The sequence below is a fragment of the Benincasa hispida genome, chromosome 9 (genome assembly GCF_009727055.1).
Source record: "Benincasa hispida cultivar B227 chromosome 9, ASM972705v1, whole genome shotgun sequence".
In the NCBI taxonomy this organism is placed as follows: Eukaryota; Viridiplantae; Streptophyta; class Magnoliopsida; order Cucurbitales; family Cucurbitaceae; genus Benincasa; species Benincasa hispida.
This window is the reverse complement of record NC_052357.1, coordinates 17,552,738-17,569,833: the sequence shown is the minus strand read 5'-3', so window position 1 is coordinate 17,569,833 and position 17,096 is coordinate 17,552,738.

Below are 17,096 nucleotides of genomic sequence, written 5' to 3'. Positions count from 1 at the left end.
CATATACATTTTAAAGTTAACAATAAGTTGGGGTTGGTTTGGGTTATTTTAGGTGAACCCATGAACCAACCCAACCCACAAAATTTTCATTTATTTGAATCCAACCTAACTCAAATGAGTTGATAACCTAACCCAAACCACATGGGTTGGGTTGAATTGATAAGTTTTTTGGGTCATCAGGTTTTTTAAACACCCTTAGTTGTTATAATTGTTGTAAAGTACTACAAATGATATGATTCTGATCATTCATGTGGAGACATGTGAGCGAGAGTTTTCTATATAAAAATTTTTGTATAAGATTGGACCACGAAATGATTAGTTTTATTATATAACACCGTGACTTACATTTCACCAGGATGACCATAGGTGACATGATCTAAATCCTGAGTGAGTTGTGAACTTCTGCCTATGAAGGTGATCCTTTGATTTGTATGGGTGAGAGTGGTCAGATCGTTGACTCAATAAGTGATGGTTAATAAACAACATGCACTGCAGAAGCAATGAATCAATAACGCTCTAATTACATTAAATAAACTAGGATTAAGCATGCAAAGAGAGTTAGAAATACAACATTTGTAGTTTTCACAAGAATCTTCGTCTCCGTGAGTAATCGGCACCACCAACGATAAATCCTCGCTATTCTCCAATTGAAGAACACGGTTGTGGGACCGAAGTTTTAGTGAAAGCTAGGGAATTTCACTAAATTATTTGGAGAGTAAAAGATAATTTGTGGAATAGTATTTGTTAAAAAAAAAAACTCAAGGTAGCATTAGTTTTTAACAATTGAAAATTAAAACCTATTTATAAATCAAAAACATGCAAAAACCCTTCTTGCATGACCTCCACCTCAAATTCTATTAGCATGAATAATATAGGTATCAAGCTTAACATAAACCACTTCAAAACTCACTTAGTTAATGGAAAAATCCAACAATTGGATTTTTCCACTAACTATTTTTTATTAAAAAAATTATAATAAATAATTTTTTGACAAAAAATATGAAATACATTTTTCATATTTTAGAAATTATTTAATTAAAATAAAATAAATAATTTAATATCACATATTAAAAAGCTTTTGACACCTAATTTTTATTAATCACATTAATCAATTTTTAAAACACTTTCATGCTAATATTTTATTTAATATAAAATACTCTTTAAAAATATAATTTTCCCTAAAAACCAAATTTGAACATTTCAAATTCTCACTACACCTAGTTCTTTAATTTTGTTCATAGTGAGCTAGCAAGGAGACCCGATGGACCTACAGATCATGGGCCCAAACAATCCAAGACTAACCGATCAAACTCTTTAACCTAGTTAATTAACATTCGTTAACTAATAAGACTGACCACTATAGCCTATAGTTGCACTCCCCTCTGTAGATATATTTTGTGTCCATTTGATATAATTGTCATTGATAAGTTGATCCTTCACAAATTGCGTAACCTTTGCTATGTTAATTATCGTTTTACCCCTGAGTTACATCTTTTCTCCTTAAGTACCATTGTCCTTCTAATGAAAAATTGATTTAGAATCTTAATCACTAAATTCATTCCCTCTCAGGCCAACAAGAGGATGGGGCTCCTTGTTCAAGACCCGGGATCAACCCTTAAGGGAACAACCTTTCTACTAACCCTAAAATGGGTAGAAGTGAATTCCATCTTACAAATTCTATGTCCTCAGCTATCTATCCGGTCTTATCCCTGAAATGGGAGGCATATTGAGCGGCGTTGTTGAGCTTACCCTCACCTATGCAGATCAAGGGACAATCCTGAATAAACAAGAGTTCATAGACAGCTCAGAATTCAGATCAAGTTATCTAGGTCATCAAAAAGTGAAATTAACCAGTGTTAATAGTAAACGGTGTTAATATGTAACAATGATTATTTGGTCAGTCTTATACGATCTCATCATGTAGAACATCCTCGCTCACATGTCTCTACATAAACGAACTAATCACATCGTTTATGACACTTTACAACATTTGTAACAATCATAAAGTGGGTCGTATTCAATTGTATCTCTAGAAATAGGTACCCAACCTAATCCAAGTATTATAGACTGTTTAGGCTATTTTACTCGAACTTGATCAAATTTATGTCTTCACATAAAGTCCAAGTATTCATTACAATAGCCAAGGCTTTGTAGTTTATTGGATTTAAAGTTATTAAACAATCAATTCATTTTCATTTAACAACATTTGTTTGAATAAACTTCATATATGTTTACTGTTTACAAACTACGAGTTTTAGGACATATAACCCAACAATAATCCTACCATTTTGGAGATTCGTCTAATTGGGGAGCTGGGAACACAACTATAGAAGACAAAATTCACTTCTTCCCCAATGTTAGGGAAAGAAGATATATTGCTCCCTTAAGGGTTGATTTCAGGGCTTGAACAATGTGGCGTCATACTTTCTCTTGGCCTGAGAGGGGTTTGGTGGTCATAGTTGGACTATGATTTATCGTTCATGAGCGGAATTAATGATACTTAAGGAGTTAGATGTAACTACAGGGGAAAAATGGTAATTTTGACCCAGTTGTACTTACGAGCAATTTATGAAGGGTCATCGCATTATTGACTGGTTATATCTAATGGACACAGAAATATATTTGTAGTGAAAAGAGTGTAGCTGTCGGTCTTTAATAGAGTGTCCGATAGTTAATGGATGTTGAATAATTTAATTAAAAGAGTTTACTTAATTATTCAAGTACCATTGGAGCTTCAATCTACAGGTCCATGAGGTCCCCTTGGTAGCTCAACAAGGATTTAATGAGAATCAATTTTGGATTAATTTGAATTGTTCAAATTAATTGATGGAATTAATTTTTTTACTTAATTATGTATGTTATAATTACTATAATGTATTTGATACATTATTTAAGACGAAATAAATATTTAAATTTGATTCAAATATTAATTATGTGAATTGGATTCATATAATTAACTTTAGTATAAATAGGATTTATATTAAATATCATGCATTATTGAGAGAATGAAAACTATAGGTTATATTGTATTTGATACAATATTAAACTATAGGTTATGTGTTATATTTGATATAACATATAGTTTAATATATATTATATGATAAGGTAGTTATCATGTAAATATATATTAAATTGTATTTGAAATAATTTTTAATTTATTTTGAAAATATTTTTGGGAGGAAGTTGTAACTCCCTTCTCTATTTCTCTCTATTAATGCGTGTGTGTGGTGGTGTGGAAGGTGTGCTCTTCCAATTTCAAAAAGACAAAAGTTTTTCTCTAGAAAAACACAATTTTCCTCTCAATCTCTTCTTCTCTTCCAAAAATCTAAGAACCCACAACTCCTTAGTGATTCTCATTCCAAAAGAGAATGCAGGAGGTTCTTATTGTGATGGTGTTCATTTGGATCACTTTTCCATTCGTGATTGTCCGTGAAAAATCGAAGAAAGGAATTGGTTTTTGAGAAAAAAAAGTTCTTCAAGGGTAAGTCTTTTCTCACCCTAATTCTCTCTTTTCTATTTATGATTGCATGCTATAAATTTGTGACTATGCATAATGTTCGCATTCTGTAATTTTATTCTGTGAAAATAAAACTTGGACCGATTCCATGCTTCCGCTCAAGGACCTTCACAGGTTTCCTTAAAAATTTTCATATAAAATAAGAAGTTAAAGATATTTTTGAATACTTGGAAATTGTTTAAACCTATTTTTAAATGAAGAAATTGTTTGATCTCTAATATTGTAAAAGTAATTAATTTTAAAAGAAGTAATCATGTTTCTTCAATGTTAACATTCTCATCATTATTTTTTTTAATCATTATTTTTTTTTACGAAGTATTGGCTGTATTTCCATATCATTTGCAATTTCTTTATTTGAAATCATAGCATCTGTGAATCCATTTTCTCTTTATTTTTCTAAAATGAAACCAAACCTTTCAAGTGATCTAAAGCAACATGAATATGCATATCTTTATGTTGTAAGACTTTACTCACATAATTTATGGAAAATAAGATCACATACCATACAATCATGCCTAACAAGAATTCAAAATTTTCAAATTTATAAGTAGCTAAACAATTAACTTCACTTTTCACTTTAGGATCTTCACTAGTTTCTCCTAATTTTGATAAAGTATCCTTTATTTGAGGCACTTGAAATCTTATTGTTTTAACGCTTTCAATTCGACTTTCCCATCGTGTTTGTGACAATGTCCCATCGTGTTTTAACCGAATTAACCAACATTTGTTAACTACTGGGACACTCCACTAGCCCAATAGCTGCAATCTCTTTACTTTAGATATATTTCTGTCCACTTGATTTAACCATGATCAGTAAGTTAATCATTCACATATTGTACATATTTACAGTTGGGTCAAAATTATCATTCTATCCCTGTATTACATCTTGCTCGTTAAGTCTTCACTGATCCACTAATGAATAATTGGTTTATAGTCCTAACAATAAACCGAGTCTCTCTCAGTCATAGAGAGGGCATGGCCCCTTGTTCAAGACTAGGAGTCAATACTTAAGGAAACAACCTATCTGTTAACCCTGAAATCGGGTAGGAGTGAATTTCATCTTGCAGAACTATGTCCCCAGCTATCTACCCAGTCTTACCCCTAAAAAGGGAGGCTTATTGAGCGACAATATTGAGCCACTCTATGCAGATTAAAAGATAATCCCAAATAATAGGAGTTCATAGTTAGCTCAGGATTAAAATCGAGTTATCTTAGGTCATTGAAATAAAACAATCAGTTTTAAAGTAAACGACGTTATTAAAAAAAGTGACATTTCATGGTTCGGTCTTATGCAAGCATCTTTTGCATAAGATGTCCCAAATCACATGTCTCTACATAAACGATTCAGGATCACATTATTTGTCTTAAATACAAAGTGAGCTGCATCCATAGTTTTTCCAAGATAAGATATATAGCCTTACCCCTATACTTATAGATCGTTTTGACTATATATTCAAACTTGATCAACTTTTATATCTCCACACAAAGTTCAAGTATTCATGCTATAGCCGGGGTCCATTAATTTACTGGATTTAAGCTTTAACGAGTGCAATTTACATATTCATAACAACTTTACTAAATATGATGGGATTCGAATCCCGAGCAGAAGTGTGTGAACGTTCTTGCATCTCACAAATCGATTTTTACATAAACAAAATCAGTGAACTAAAACAAAATATGTGTAGAATAAACATATAAAATAACATGCTTTAGAGAAAGGAAAGAACCACAATCCAAGCTCCTAGAACGATCCTCTCGATATTCCAATGAACGACTTCTCCAACAATCTTGAGCATGAACGTCTCCTTAAATAATCTTGAACACGACCACGAGAATAACCTTGTTGTTCTCAAGGATTCTAATAGAAGGATAGGTGGTATCCAACTATTGGAAGAGGGTGAGGAGGAAAAACCTTTGGGAGAGTAGAGAGGATTTCTTTTTGTGGCTTAGGGAAAAATTTGCACAATGAGTACTTGCCCCTAAAGGGTCATAAGGAAGATTTTATATAGAAAAGAGTCAACCCCATTCTTCAAGTCTTTTTCCAATTTTCTCTTGTGCAGAATTAATTAAATAACACTTATTTAATTAATTAGCACATTAATTAAATAACCATTTGTATATTAAATCCAATTTATCGTATATATATTTAATTATCATAAACATCGTATGTTTATGTCAATACCTCTCTATTTTTTAATTAATTCTTTGTGAGTCTAATTCACTTGAATTAATTATTTGAGTCTCATTCAAATGTTTCTTTCCAACTTAATTTGAATTATAGATCACATCCACAATCAATTACATATCAATCATATTAATGTACAATTTCCTTAAATTGATTTGAAAAATTTAAATAATTCCTCTTTAATATCCTTTAGTGAGCTAACATGGGGACCTGGCAGACCTGTAGATTAGAAGCTCCAATAATATGAGATTAATTGGCTAAACTCATTAACCAAGTTAATCAATATTTGTTAACTGTAGGTACACTTCACTAAAGACCCAAAATTGCACTCTTTTCACTACAGATATATTTCTGTCCTAGATATACACCAATAACAGCAAGTTAGTCCTTCACGAGTGTTCGTAACTCTAACTAGGTCAAATTATCGTTCTACCCTTGGGTTACCTCTAACTTCTCTAGTACTAGTGCTCCTCTAATAAACAACTTATTTATGGTCCAACTAATAAACATAAACCCTTTCGGGCCAATGAGAGGGTAGGGCTCTTTCTTCAAGTCTTGAAGACACCATTTAAGGGAACACTCATCTACTTATCCTGAAGACATGGAGGAGTGAATTCCATCTTATATTATTATGTTCTCAGCTCCTCACTCGGTCTTGTCTCTAAAATGGTAGGCTTATTGAGTTGATGAACTGGCCACTCTCATCCATACAAATCAAAGGACAATCCCTCATGAACAGAACTTCATAATATACTCAGGATTAAGACTAAGTTGCCTAGGTTATCCTAGTGAAATAGAAACCTAACTAGTCAATAGTGTTACATCTAGTGGTTACTATTTCGTGGTCCAGTCTTATGCAAACTCATTGCAAACGATACCTCAACTCACATGTCACCTGCACGGACGCGTTGGATCATTGTGTTTGTATCAAATACAAAATGGGCTGTATCCATAGTGTTACCAGGATAAAGTACCCAACCTAATCCCTATATTATAGACCCTTTAAGTTATATCTTGAACATTGATCCCTATATGTCTCCACATACAGTTCAAGACTCATAAAACAGTCTTGGATGTATGTTTATTGGATTTAAGGTCACTACTACAAACTCTACATTACTTAACACTTGTAGTTTTTAATTACTTGACGTTTCTGTGGAAAAAAAAGGGTCAAGTAATATGATTTTGGATAAAAAAAATGTCAATTAAAAGGGTTAAAAAGCGGAGATTGACGGAATATTTCGGATATTTTCACGCGAACCTTTACTTGACACGATTTTCATATCAAATAATATAAGGTCTTACTTGACACGTTTCACGTGTCAAGTATAAGAAGCTCTTACTTGATATTTTTTCGTGTCAAGTAAAAGGGTTAAAAAGCGGAGATCGACGGAATATTTCGGATATTTTCACGCGAACCTTTACTTGACACGATTTTTGTGTCAAGTAATATAAGGTCTTACTTGACACCTTTCACGTGTCAAGTATAAAAAGCTCTTACTTGACTTTTTTTTTCGTGTCAAGTAAAAGGGTTAAAAAAGTGGAGATTAATGGAATATTTTGGATATTTGATAGGCCTCCAATTATGTGCTACTCATCGTCTACTTCTACTAAGTGATCATATAGTCGAGCTCAGCGATCTTGTAGTAGAGCTCAGCGATTGTGTAGCATTTGATAGGCGATCGTATAGCATTTGGTAGGCGATCGTATAGAAACTGGTAAGCGATCGTAAACAATAGTGTAATGTTTTGTAAACAATAGTGTAGTTCCAGGTAAGCGATCGTAGGGGTGTTTGTGGGCAATCGTCTAATATTACTCAGCGATCGTGTAGCTGAGCTAAGCGATTGTGTAGCATTTGGTAGACGATCGTATAGCATTTGGTAGGCGATTGTATAGAAACTGGTAAGCGATCGTGTAATGTTTTGTAGGCGATCGTATAGTTCCGGGTAAGCGATCGTGGGGTGTTTGTGGGTGAATAGTGTTACTTAGCGATCGTGTAGCAGAGCTCAGTGATCGTGTAACTTTTGGTAAGCGATCGTATAGAAACTGATAAGCGATCGTGTAATGTTTTGTAAGCGATCATGTAGTTCCAGGTAAGCGATCATGGGGTGTTATTGGGCGATCGTCTAGTGTTACTCAACGATCGTGTAGCTGAGCTAAGCGATCGTGTAGCTTTTGGTAAGCGATCGTATAGAAACTGGTAAGCGATCGTGTAATGTTTTGTAAGCGATCGTGTAGTTCCGGGTAAGTGATCACGGGGTGTTTGTGGGCGATCGTCTAGTGTTACTCAACGATCGTGTAGCAGAACTAAGCGATCGTGTAGAGACTTTATTTTCATTTTCCTCTCAAATTAAAAACTCTTTCTCTCCTCCTTTACTTTACTCAGCAATCGTGTAGATACTTTATTTTTTGTTTCCCTCCTTCTCCCATTTTCATTTCCCTCTCAAATTTGGTTTCCCTCCTACCAAAATTATCAAATAAAATAATATTTCTCTCTCCCATTTTCATTTCCCCCTCTCAAATTAAAAACTCTTTCTCTCCTCCTTCACCATCTCACTTACGACCTTCCCCTTCCCTCCAATTTTTTTTCTTCTTCCGTGCGCCTGAGAGCCCTAGCTGTTGTCACCCTTCATTCTCCCCTTGCCTCCATTTATGCCACTGTCATTGAGTTTTTCATTCCGTCATCTGCTCAGCCGTACCAGCCTTCTCCTTTGTCGTCTGCTCAGCTCCCTCACTGTCTGCTCAGTCGTATCAGCTGGCCAGTTGTGCACGTCGTTCGCGAGTTTTTAGCCCCACCCAAATTTGTAGCCGAACGCCCCCAACCGCTTCTGTCACTTCAGCCGCACCCAGATCTGTAGCTGAATGCTTCCGTCGCTTCAGCCCTGCCCAGATCTGTAGTTGAACACCCCCAACCGCTTCCGTCGCTTTAGCCCCACCCAGATCTGTAGCCGAGCACCCCCAACCGCTTCCTCGCTTCAGCCTCCCCCAGATCTGTAGTCGAACGCTCCCAATCCTTGTTTTGGGTAAGGTTTGGTAATTTTGTGGGTTTATATGTATAATTTTGATTATTGTTTGATTTTTGGTTAGTTCTGATAAAAACCCATTATGTTTGGGTCATAGATTTAGGTTGTAGTGGAGTCAGAAGATTGGAAGTATGTTATGCGGGGTTGGAGCCACTGTCATAGATTCGGGTAAGTGTTTTGGATGTATTTGAATGAATTTGTGATTTAGGTTTTAATGTCGCATATTTTGTAATGATTTGCTTGTTTGAATGTTTGATGATGAGATTGATTTTGAAGTGTTTGAAGGAGTTGAGTTGTTGTCCAATAGGTTTGAGACCGATCTTGGCAAGGTTTTGGTAAGTTTGGAGGTTAGTATTAATAGTTCTTTGTTACCCATTGAAGTCTTGGTCTAATAATTGAGTTATTTTTAATTTTTGATGTTCAATTCAAAGATTTCAAGGGATTGGAGCCACTGCCCAACAAAGTTAACGATGTTTGGAGTTTTGATAGGCATTAAGGCTTTGAAACTCTTTTGGAATTGTTATATAGTTGCTGGAATTTGCATTTTGTAATCATTATTATTGATTTTTTTGTAGGTTGGATTACATTGTTGTATTTTAACACTTATTTATATATTTTGAAATTTGATGTTATCGCCCTTTATTCTATTTTGCAGGTTGATTTGCTTAAACATGACTTGCCTGACCCTTAGTTCTCGATCTTTAGACTTCCAAGCTCAATGTATAGATTAAATAATGTACTTTGTTGAGAGGTTATTTATTAAACAATTTGTCACTTTTATGTTTGTACATGTGAAAGAGAAATATTATTGTAATTTGTGAGGAGTGTTCATAATTGAACATATGGATTTTTAGTGAATATATTGAGTTGATAGATCTTAAATGTATAATGTTTATTTATTTGATGTAATTGTATTGTTGAAATACAAGGTAGAAACTGAGAATATCGATTGGGGCTTTTAATTTGAAAATAAAAAGACATATACTTGACACATAAAAAACGTCAAAGAGTATCACACTATATTTGACACTCGAATAAACTTGACATACCACCAATGTCAAGTGTATTATCTTACTTGACACGAAAATTGTATCAAGAAATATATTACTTGACGTTTTTTCGGAATCAAGTTATCACACTATACTTGACACTCGAATAGTTAACGCTTTTATAAGTGTCAAGTATACCCTTTACTTGACATTGGAAAAATGTCAAGTAATCCAATTTCTGTAGTAGTGGGTTATTAAGACAAAATAGAAAACAAGACAATAACATTTATTGAAACATCTATAACTCTTTATTGATGATGCTCAATTAATAACATTTACTATCTACGAGTTTTAAGGCATAAAACTCAACAAAATATACCTCAAGAACTTCTTTATTGCAAAATAGAATATGTTTAATGTTTACAAACTGCGAGTTTTAGGACATACAACCCAACAGAAGAGAGAGGAGACCTCCTTGAGACTTAATATAGAGAACCTTGTAAGGCCTGGTACTGAAGTTGAAACTTATTACATGAACGAGTCTCAAAATCCTTAGGTAATGATCCTTTTTGTGTTACTCTTAAAATTGAAAATGTTGTCGTTAGTGATGATAACATTCATGCTAAGACTAGAAATGAACCTTTAATTAACGAAAATAGAATAGAACAGTCTAAGGTTCCACTAAATCCTTATTATTCTAAGGATAAGATTGTTGAATCTAGTCCAAATGAGTTTGATGTTGTCTTTGAAGGAACTTTAAGCATAGAGAACCAATGAGCGAAAGCAAATTGTTCCAAATCCCATTGTGAAAGAACAAGACATTTACAATTAAACAACAACAACTATGCATAACGAGTAAATTACAGCATGCTACAAAGGTAAAAACAAACAAGGGATCGAGTAAACATACTTTTGAAAAACTTTTTCTTATAGTGTTTTCTCTATCCAACAACAAAATGTCAATCAACACGAACGTAACGCGAGCAAACCAGTAAACAACACGAACTGTAAGATCCTCGATCACAATCGAGTAAAATTCGATCCTCGACTCTCGAACGAAAAGTTGACACTACCATGAGGCTACCTTGGTATTCTCAGTGTGAGAATCTAGAAGGTGTGGGCTCTGTATGGATTTGGAAGAGGGAAGGAGGAACTAGACGATCGGGTAAACGATCGAGTAAGTAGGAGATGGAAGAAATCTGTTGTTTAGACTTGGGTACTTGATCGTTTAGCAGCGAGTAGCTATCGTATAGGATACTTGTTCGATCGTTTACTTTTCTCTCTCAACAAGTTTTCTGATTAACTTGCTTTTTGTACCGAAAATCAATTATCTTATAATTAATTTTACTATAAATAAATATAATAACTAGTTTATCATATTATATTTGTAACCTATAGTTTTAATATCACATCATATGTAATATATAAACCATAGTTATTTTTTTCCTTTATGGCATTATTATAAATCATATTTATATTAATTCCTCCAATCGAATAATAATGTATCAAATACATTAAATCAATTATATCATATATAATTTAATTAATTTAATTATATCATATATAATCAAATTCCCTCTTGTTAGTTTGAATACTTCAAACTAACCCAAAAATTGATTTTCAACATGAATCCATTGAGCTACCAAGGGGACCTTATGGACCTGTAGCTTGAAGCTCTAACCATCCGTGAATAACTGACTAAACTCTTTAATCACGATATCCACCATCCGTTAACTGTCAAGCACTCTACTAAAGACTGACAACTACACTCTTCGCACTACATATATATTTCTGTGTCCATCGGATATAATCAATCAATAGTACGATGACCCTTCACAAATTGCTCGTAAGTACAGCTGAGCCAATTTACTGTTTTTCCCCTGTAGTTACATCTAACTCCTTAGGTACCACAGATTCCTCTAATGAACAATACATTATAGTCCCACTATGAGTAAACCTTTCTCGAGCTAAGAGAAGGTGTGGCGCCACATTGTTCAAGCCCTGGAATCAGCCCTTAAGGGAGCAATTTATCTATTTACCCCTACTTCAGGGAATAAGTGAATACTGTCTTGTGTAGTTGAGTTCCCAGCTCTCCAATCAGACGAATCCCCAAAGTGGTAGGTTTGAGTCGATGATTTGGCCACTTGTACCCATGTAAATCAAAGGACCGCTCTCATAGGCAGGAGTTCCCAACTCACACAGGATTAGGGTCATGTTACCTATGGTCATCCTAGTGAAATGAAAGTCTCTATCATGAACGTCGTTATATAACAAGACTAAACATTTCGTAGTCCGACCTTATACAAACTCCTTTGTATAGAGCATCCCGCTCGTATGTCTAATACTTGAATGGACAAGATCAGAACATTTGTAGTACTTTTGTAACATCTACAAAGTGGGCCACACTCGTAGTATGGATAAGGTTGCGCTCCTTTATCCATATACTACAGACCATTATTTAGATTATCACTTAAAGCACAATCAACTTGTATGTCTCCACATACATGCTTAAGTTTCAACGATAACTAGGGATCTTAGTTTATTGGTTTGAGGTTAATGCAACTAAAATATCTCATATTTCATAGACTGAAGTGAATAAAATATCTTATATTATAAATCATCAAACTGTTTATTCATACGTATGTTTACAAACTACAGGACCCTACGAGATTTAGGGCATCAATCCCAACAGATTGAAATGTTGATAAATTGTTCAAGATGTTGTTAGTACTAAGGAATATGCTCTGAATGTTTTGTCGAATGTTATTACATCTGGGGTGTTCAATAAGGTTGATAATGTTGCGGAAGGTCATGATCATAGAAGTTCAGGAAGTCCTAGTGACAAGAATAATACCAGTAAAAGTAGTGTTGAATCTGAATCTTAAGATATTATGTCGAAAAGGACTGAGAAGAGTGATGGTTCTTATGATAAAAATGAAACAGACAAAAGTGTTTCAAGCTCTTCTTTCTATTTATCCAAAGATGATATTCCTATCAGTCAGTTGAAACAAAAGGATAAACAAAAATGCTTGAGTAGAGATGCTCGTACCTCAAATTCAAGCCCTCGAGATGTTGGGGTTCATGATTCAGAATGGGTGGAATAGGATGAAAATGAAGATGTCTCTCAGAATGTGTTCAGTGAAGAAGATAAAAAAAATGAGGCTAAAATAAGAGTGAAGAAGAAAGATGTTGCTATTGTGCCTCTAGATGACATTTCTTTCCACTTTGTGAACAGTGCCACAATGTGGAAATTTATTATGAATAGAACGATAGCAATTGAGCATGATCTCTCTGAATAAGCTCAAGACTACCTTAAAATCATGGAACTTCTTATGAAAGTAGATATTGTGCATTCGATGTTGAATATGAGGCCAAACTATCATTAGTTAGTTCCTGAATTCTATGTAAATTTCTCTCGGCAGTTTGATATTGAAGGCAACCCTGATTTCAGACATTCATGCGATAGGACACTGCTTTGTCTTTTCGACCTCCCTCATTAACAAGTTTCTTGATACAAGTTCTAGAAAATGTCACAGAACAATGATCTTCCACGTTAGATCTTGTTTTTGAACTCACCGAAGGAGTCAAACAAGCCTAACCCAAGAAGGGGTAACTGCCTTGTTCTGAACTCAGTGTGAAATATATGCTACTTCACAAGATTGAAATTGAGAACTAGTGTCTATCCTCCCACAAATCCAGTCTCTCCACCATTTTAGCAAGTTTTTTGTTTCAAATTAGCATAGGGGCTTAGTTCAATTATGAGGTTTTATTTTCAACCAAATCAAGCGACACCTTGGTTCTCTAGCCACCAAAGTTCCCTTGTGTTTTCCAAGGCTAATTTGTGGTATTCTTCTAGCTCAGAAACCTAATCTTTTACTTGACTCAGATGTTCTTGATTCTCTTCCTCTTGACTTTTCTTTTAGCTATCGCTTATATCAAAGGGAATATGTCCCTAATTTGGTCCACACTATTGTACCTTCTTCTTAGAATGGTCCCACTAGAGAGTTTCTCCAGTCTTCTTGTGGGAAAAAGTAATGCATGTACTGGCTAAGCAGTCAAAGGATCTTGGTATGGTGATTCAGAATCTTTATGCTCGAAAATCAAAGGTGGATGACTTGTTGAATCTTCTCCATAGTTCTCTGAATGGTTTTGATCAGGTTGGAAGCTTTGGTACATAGGATGATGATGTGGTTGAATGATTTGTTTGCTTCTTGATTCTTTTTTGCATCATTTTTAAGCATTTCCAAAGGGGGAAGTGGTTGTTTTGTTGATTCTTTTGGACTGTGTTAGTTTGTTTTTATTTTTATTTTTTAGTTTGGTCTTTGTGGTGTTGTTTTTTAAAATTATCTCTCAGTATGTTATGTTATGCTTCAATGACATTGTGCCTCATTCCTTTATGATCTCTATGGTTGTCCCTGCTTAAAAAAAATATTACCAAATGAGGAGTTTGTTAGAAATTATGAGATTGGCAAATTTGTTTTTTCCTTCTTCAGATGTCATAAAAAATATCATCGCTTTGGTGGTTTCTAAAAATGGAATGTTCTATGGAAATGCTGGTCCTGCAAAATACTTTCCTTATCAGTGATTTCCTTTGTTGTCTTATTTTGTCGATATCTTTTCCTTATGCAGTGTGCAACTACCATGGAAGTTAGGATTGCTTATTGTGTTTCCACTATGCATTTTTAAAGGACTCTTAGTCCTCTAGTTAGGGTTGGTCATTTTGTTTCTAAGAGCAACATTTTGTTATACTGTAGTAAGTGTTCGGTCGCAATTGCAAAAAGGTGAAAAAGTTGAATTACTTGGAGACGTACTTCAAGTTACTCATGTCTTGTGTATGAGATTCAGTTAAGAAGGGATATTCAAGCTTAGGGGAGCCTAAGCTAATCGATCAAAGGGGATTTTGTTCTTAGGAGGAAAGATACAATTCAAGTGAGAAGGAGTCGTACGACTCGAGGGGAAATGGAGTCTTGCAGAGAGGGAGTCTTTGTCATAGGGGGAGCCTAAGACATTCTTCACTGATACTACAACTTAGGGGGAGCTTAAGTTACCATAAAAGGGAGTCTCATACCTAAAGAGAGCTTAAGTAATCGTAGGAGTGATAAAGTTGTTCGAGAGTCACTGTAATTATATTATCATTATGGATAAGTACTACATTGTAATTGCTTATCATTGATATTAATGAAGTTATCTTTCCTGGACACACTGTCCCCCAGACGTAGGTGATTTACATCGAATTGGGTTATTAATCTTTGTTGTTCATTTATCGCTTTATAATTTCTAGTAACTATTGTGTGGAATGTTGTAATATTGTAGGTAACATAATTATCATGCAATAGACAACTCCTTTCTTATTTTCAATAACAAATAGAGATATATACTGTTGAAAGTATTTATTTTAATTATAAAATACAAATAAATAAATGAAAATTTTTTAAATGGTAAATATGTTGGAAATCATTACAAATATAGCAAAATGTCATATTCTGTCATTGATAGACAATGGCACATACTGATAGACATCTGCCACTTTCTACCATTGACACTGATAGACATTTGTCACTGTCTATCATTGACATTGATAGATATCTATTAGTGTCTATTACTGTCTATCATTAATTGATAATGACATTTTTCTATATTTATAAATAAGTTAGCCCATTTTCCTACATTTAAAAACAACCTAGTAAATAAGAGTGACATATACACACATATACATAAAAGATAAAAAGAAGGATAAAAATGTAAAAATGGGATGTCAGTTGCCTTTATCATGGGAATTCAGAAAAGTCATGTTTCAGGAGTACATTCAAAACTCTTGAGATGCCCTTCGTAAGACCATCCTATGCTAATAATATTTAGATATCACGACATCTTACATTACTGCAAAACGAACTTGATAATCAATATGCCCCCTCCATAGAAATTTTGGATTCTCACGAAACAAACAACCCCATAATTGAGTTATCATGAGAACCTTTGAGTTATTTGAATACACAAACACTACTAAAACTCACAAGTTAATTTCAACTAACTCAAAGGAAGAAATTAGATACAAATTTGATGGTTGATTGAAGATACAAGGACATGGTCAAGAAATTTTTATCTGGTCTTGCCCCTAATATAGACGATGATCTCTATGTTGAGTTCAACCTCATCCAATATAGTGCCCTTATATGATCTCAAGTCTTAATGGCTTATGACCCACAAGTAAATCTAAGGCCAAATGAATCAAGTTACCAAAACTAACATTTGGTTTTACACTCATCCATATATTATACATGACTAATGGATATGTACCTTTTTCTTTTGAATTTGGGTTGACCTACGAGCATGAGGCAACTAGCCTAACAAACAATATCCTCAACCTAATAAAATCAAACTTGAATTATTTTTCCTTTGCTGACCAAAACTTGTAACCTTTATAATCTTATAGATTAGGTTTAGGTTGATCTAAATATATCTTTTGAATGATTAAATAATGCAACTCAATAACTTGGATATATATTTGAATGAAATCTAAAACTTCACTTAATACAATCCAATGAATCCATTGGTTGGTTAAAATCAGTTAGCCAATAAACAAAGGGTTAACTTTTGTAGGCTACTCATCAATGTAGGGTTAGCCTAGAATTGTAGTGGGAGAAGCTTCTAGTTTGACTTTCAAAAGAGAAGGAAAAAAATGCTAAGTTATAATATATAGTTGTAATATATTAATATGATTTACATTATCTATTAAAATAAGAAAATAAGAGTAGTGGAGGTGTCTGCTATACCATTGTAACATGAAATTATATGTATTTTTCTAACTATATAAAATATAGAATATGATGGGGAAATTAAACTTTTGTAACTATAACTATAATAATTTAACAAAAAAAAAAAAAAAAACAGTTTTCTTTTCAAAGTTTAGTTAAAATTTCCAAAATTACCGTTAAAAATAAGTAAATAATAATAATAATAATAATTGTTAATCATGATCAAACATGATTTTAGTTTTCTCTTTTATATAATGTATAAGATTTTTGAACGATTTCAACCTTTAGCAAAATTATTAAATAAAACATATTTTAACTATATATATATATATATATATATATATATCAAACATTTTTATCATTTTTCTATGTCCTGTTGATAACTATTTAGTTTTGATTTTTGTTTTTTAAAAATTAATTCTATTTCATCTACATTTCTTACAATAATTTGTATATTTCTTAAATACAATGGCTGAATTATTAGCTAAATTCAAAAGATAAAAACAACTTTTTGAAAACAACTTTTTTTAGTTCTCAAAATTTGGCTTAGTTTTTTAAACTATTGGTGAAAAATTTTGGCTTAACTTTTTAAACTATTGGTGAAAAGTAGATAACAAAAAAAAAGTT